We start from the raw sequence: 6,040 nt of genomic DNA on the forward strand, positions 1-6,040 counted from the left end.
TTCATAGGAAAGGATCAGCTGATTTATTTTCTATTTTCTTCAAATTTTTTGTAATAAGCAGAACTGAGGTTTCCTAAGTCATCTGGAAAGTTGGCCCTGAGGATCAGTATGATTTTAAGTCCAACATCCTGGGTTCATATTTTATCTGATTTATCCATCCTTAAAATAAGAACCTTAATAAGTAGTCATTGCCTGTTATTGTTATTAAATGTCATCATCAAGTCAATTTTGACTCACAGGGATCTGGTATTAGTTTCCAAAGACCTTGGAAACTAATGGCTCAGATCCATCAACCTTGTAATTAGCAATTCAGTGCTTATCCTATAAGGCCACACTAGGACTCAAATCAATGCCTCTTGTTGTTGCTAAGTGCTGCTGAGCTGGTTCTTATTCATAACAACCCTGTATATTTCCTTCTTGGAAACCATATGCAGGGTTATTATGAAATGGAAACGATTCAATGGCACTTAACAATAATTACTACTATTCTACCTTATTGTTTTTAAGTGCCATTGAGTTGGTTCTGACTGATAGCAACTCTATATTTGAACTGCTGTTTTTGAGCAGCCCCTGTGTTTGAACTGCTGATCTTGTGGTTCACAGTCCAATGTAGATCCTACAGCACCGTTTAAGGAGTTCACTCGTGTGACAAAAATAAAATAAAATAAAATTTCAAGAAAGAGACATTAGTAAGTTCTTTCAATTATCAAAGGAATCCTGGTTGCACTGTGGGGGGAAACTATCCAAATTCAAATATATTTTCTTATTAAGTGCCTTATTAAGTCTTAAACAGGGCAAACATGAGACAAAGACAAATCATCTGGATGAGGGAGACCATTCAAATAAACCATAATGGTGTCCCAAGGGTTCATGGCCACATGGCTAATTATAGAACCTGGAAAAAAAAAAAAAAATTCATCACAGGATCACGATTGGCAGCAGATCAACTCATCACTGTTGCAGACGGGACTACAGAAGCAGGAAAGGAGCCATGATTGGGATATAGATTTTTAAAGTTTACAGGATTGGCTCTGAGGCCTCTGACCAACCTGGTGAGGGGATGACTCATTACCATGCAGCCTTGGTACCCCAATTTACCTTAAGGGCATGCCCAGGCAAGTGTCTGAGGGAGTAATTGTCTCTGCAGAGAGCAAAGCTTTTCACACTGCAGGTTAATAGTCAGAATGAACTAAATGGAGGCTGAATTTATGCCAAGACTCAAAATGGATTTAGGGCTCCCACCATAAACTGTTGCCTTTTGCAAACCAAATGTTAACAATTTAAGCTCTAATACACTGAATACTGGTAATTCAGTGCTTAAGCATTTGGTTGCTAACCAAAAGGTGGGTGATTTGAACCCAAAAATTGCTCTGCAGGTTACTTGCATGTTGTTGTAATACTAGAAACTGGGACTGGTAATTAAAATTTTCAGAGAGTTCAGGTGAGCTTCTAGAATAAGATAAACTAGGAAGCAAGACCTGGTGACCTTCTTATGAAAACTATTGTTGTTAGGAGCCGTCAAGTCAGTTCTGACTCACAGTGACCCTGGATAGGGTTTCCAAGGACCGGCTTGTGGGTTTGAATGCAGATCCTGTGGTTAGCAGTTCAGTATTGATCCTACAACTGAAAACCTTATGGATGACAACAGAACATTGGCCAGTATAGTGCTGGAAGATAAGCCCCCTAGGTTGGAAAGCATTCAAAATACACAGTGGCCACATCAGTGAGGAAGATGGTTCAAAACCACACAATGTTTAGTTGTGTTGGGCTTGGGGTTACAGTGAGTCAGAGTAGCTGGGCAGCAACTAACAACAGATTACAATAGCTCCAGTTGCTTAAGACTCCACCCCTTTTCATCTCATTCTGTCACTTACAGAACAAATATTTACTGTATCTCTGCTATTTACCAGACACCATAGCAGACTATGAGGAACAGACAAGAACCTACTTTCCTGGACTTTCATGCTAGTGTATGGAGCCAAGCAATAATACATAAGCAACATAAACAAAGACATAATTAATGTATCAGATGGAGACATATAACAGATAAAGCAGAGTAAGGAAGGCACAATGATGAGGGGTTGGGGTATGTGTCGCTTGAGATAGGGTAATCAGGGCTGGCCTCCGTGATAAAATAACATCTAAGCAAAGGCCTAAAAGTGAGAGAGCAGGTCATGCAGATAGATGGGGAAGTGTTTCCATCAGAGGAACAGTACACTCAAAAGTCCTTAGCTGAAGCATGTTTACTACATTCTGGGAAGGAAAGGGGACCAATAGGACAGGAAAGATATGAGCAGGAGGGAAAGTGGCAGGAATTAAGGGCAGACATTAGAGTGGAAATGCCATTTACCACAGTGGGGTAGAGAATAAGATAAGAGTGAAGGAAGGTTCACAACACCCACTCCCTGTGGGTCCCTAAGCTTTGAATTAGGCTTGATGTGGGACTTGGAGGACAAAGGAAACTATAAATTTACATAAAACTATAAATCAGACCCTGCCACAGGGTCCCTATGAGTAGAAGTGACTCGATGGCACTTAACAACAACATAGGGCAGGAAGGAAAGGTTCAACAGTGTGTGTTTGAAGGCTGGAGAAAATAAAGCCATTCCCTATTTGTGGCCCCCATAGAGTTTAGCCCAGTCAATACATTGAAAACAATCAAAAACTTCACAATTCATCTGTGAATTCAATTGTATTCAACACAATGCTTCACACATTTTAATACTCAGTAAACATTCCTGGTTCACATCAGGTAGGCTAATATGTCAACTGGGAGAATAAAAATGATATGGCACTATATCAACTATCAGATAAGAGACACGGAGGCAGAGCATAACCTTCTAAATGGCATGACGTAAGCCTTCAAATGGTAGACTTTAAGCATGGCCTCCTGACCTTTAATCAATCACAAACAAAGGACTTCTCATGAGCGTCTTAATTGGCTAAAATAACCAATAATATAGATACTATATTTGCTGCTCCAATACTCATGTGGCAATTTGTCTAGCTGTGGTGGATTGTGTGTTGCTGTGATGCCAGAAGTTATACTACCTGGATTTTAAATAGCAGTACGGTCACCCATGGTGGGCAGGTTTCGGCTAAGCTTCCAGACTAAAACAGACTAGGAAGAAGGAGAAGCAGGCTACTTCTGAATAACTAGCCACTGAAAACCTTATGAATTGCAGTAAGACATTGTCAGATACAGTGCAGGAAGTTGAAAACATTATGAACATTGAAAACCTTATGAACAGCAGCAGAACATTATCAGACACAGTGCCAAAAGATGAGCCCCTCAGGTTGGAAGGCACTCAAAATACGATTGGAGAAGAGCTGCCTCCTCAAGGTAGAGAGGACCATGATGACTCAAATGGAGTAAAGCCTTTGGGACTTTCATTTGCTGATGGGGCACAACCCAAAATGAGGAGAAACAGCCGTAAGCATCCATTAATAATCGGAACATGAAATGTAGGAAGCATGAATCTAGGAAAATTAGAAGTTGTCAAAAATGAAATGGATTACATAAACATCAATATCCTAGGCATTAGTGAGCTGAAATAGACTAGTATTGACCATTGTGAATCTGACAATCACATGGTTTATTATGCCAGGAATGACAAATGAAGAGGAACGGTGCCACATCCCTCATCAAAAAGAACATTTCAAGTCTATCTTGAAGTACAACGTTGTCTGTGATAGGATAATATCCACAGGCCTACAAAGGAGACCAGTTGATACAACTATTGTTCCAATTTACACACCAACCACTAAAGCCAGTGATGATGAAATGGAAGAATTCTATCAACTTCTTTTGTCTGAAATTGATCAAACATGCAAGTAAGATGTATTGATAATTACTGGCAATTAGAATGTAAAAGTTGGTAACAAAGAGGAAGATCAGTAGTTCGAAAATATGGCCTTGGTGATATAAATGATGCTGGAGATCACATGATAGAATTTTGCAAGACCAATGACCTCTTCATTGCAAATATCTTTTTAAACAACAGAAAAAACAACTATACACATGAACGTCACCAGATGGAATACACAGAAACCAAATTGACTTTATCTGTGGAAAGAGATGATGGAAAAATTCCATATAAGGAGCCACAAAAAGGCAAGGGGCAGACTGTAGAACAGACCATCAATTGTTCAAATATAAATTCAGAATGAAACTGAAGAAAATTAAAATAATTCCACTAGACCCAAAATATGACCTTGAACATATCACAGCTGAATTTAGAGATCATTTCAAAGTCAGATTTGAAGAATTAGACACTAATGACTGAAGACCGAAAGCGTTGTGGGATGACATCAAGAACATCATACAGGAAGAAAGCAAAAGATCATTAAAAAGACAAAAAAGAAGAAAAAGACCAAAATGGATGTCAGAAGAGACCCTGAAACTTACTCATGGGTGTAATGAAGCTAAATGAAGGAAAAAAGCTAATCAGAAAATTTCAAAGAACAGCTCAAGAAGGCAAAGTCAAGTATTATAGTGAAATGTTCAAAACCTGGAGTTAGAAAACCAAGTGGGAAGAACACACCCAGCATTTCTCAAGTGTGGCAGCAATTGTGCAGTTGACGCAGGACCTAATAATGTTTCATTTTGTTGTTCATAGAGTTAGTATGAGTTGGTACCAACTCCACAGCACCTAACAACAACAACGCTAACTTCCTAAGTCTGAAATTGATCAGATATATAATCAAGATAATTACTGATAATTACTCAGGAATAGGAAAGTTGGAAACCAAGAAGGATCAGTAGTTGGAAAATATGGCCTTGATAGAAATTATGTTGGAGATCACATGATAAAATCTTGCAAGACCAATGACTTTTTGTAAATATCGTTTTTAAACAATATAAAAGTTGACTATAACTCATTGTGTGGTAGTGCTAGCAGCTTCCTCCTTCCTTTCTCTGACCCGGTGGTCAGGCCTTGTGTTGAGTTGCAACTAAATGCCTTTTGGTGAACAAAGTAGAAGCTGGAAATGATTACTGATGGTCTGGGGAAGCTCTTCATTGGCAGGCTCAATACAGAAACAAACTAGAGAGCCCTGGAAGCAGTAATTCGTAAATATGAACAAATTATAGAAGTGCTCTTGATGAAAGACTGTGAAACCAACAAATACAGAGGATTTGCTTTTGTCACCTTTGAAAGTCCAGAAAACGTCAAAGATGCAGCCAGAGATATAAATGGAAAGTCTTTGAATGGGAAAGCTATCAAGTTGGAACAAGACACTAAACCAGTATTTGAAAGTGGTAGGCATGGACTCCCCTCCACTTAAAAGAAGCAGAGGCCTACCAAGAGGTCTTAGAGGTGGAAGAGGTGTCAGCAGAGGAAGCCAGGGACCATGTATCAGTGGGTGGCACATGGATGATGGTAGCTATTCCATGAATTTTAAGATGAGTTTATCCAGAGGAGCACTTCAAGTAAAAAGAGGACTACCACCACGAAGTAGTGATCCTCCTCCTAAAAGATCAGCTTCTTCAGGACCAGTTAGCAGTAGCAGTGGAATGAGAGGCAGAGTCCCTGTATCATGTGGAAGAGATAGTTATGGAGGCCCACAATGAAGGGAAATCCTGCTCTTTCATAGAGATATATATCTGTTGCCAAGAGATGATAATTATTCTACTAAAGACAGTGACACCAAACATTATGCACCACCACCAAGAGATTATACATGTCGTGATTATGGTCATTCCAGTTCACATGATGACTACCCATCCCAGAGATGGGTATGGTCATGATGGTGACTATTCAGACCATCCAAGTGGAGGCTCCTACAGAGATTCCTAGGAGAGCTATAGTAGCTCACCTAGTGCTCCACCTACATGAGAGTTTCCACCATCTTATAATGGAAGCAGTCACTATGATGATTACAGCAGCTCACAAGACAGAGATGGTGGAAGTTGACATAGTTTCTCAAGCAGCCAAAGTGATCTCTACTCAAGTGCTCATTATTGGGTTCATAGAGAAGAAAGATCAGATTCAAAATGGCCAGTACCAGTCCATTTCAGCTCACTAATGCCTAAGATATC

At 39.6% G+C, this 6,040-nt stretch overlaps 1 pseudogene; it reads left to right on the plus strand.

The window, feature by feature from the left end:
• Nucleotides 1–4,989: 4,989 nt before the first annotated feature.
• On the plus strand, nt 4,990–5,837 carry LOC102834366 (annotated as a pseudogene).
• The last annotated feature ends 203 nt before the right edge of the window (nt 5,838–6,040 follow it).

The sequence above is a fragment of the Chrysochloris asiatica genome, unplaced genomic scaffold, assembly GCF_000296735.1.
Source record: "Chrysochloris asiatica unplaced genomic scaffold, ChrAsi1.0 scaffold00210, whole genome shotgun sequence".
Lineage (NCBI taxonomy): Eukaryota > Metazoa > Chordata > Mammalia > Afrosoricida > Chrysochloridae > Chrysochloris > Chrysochloris asiatica.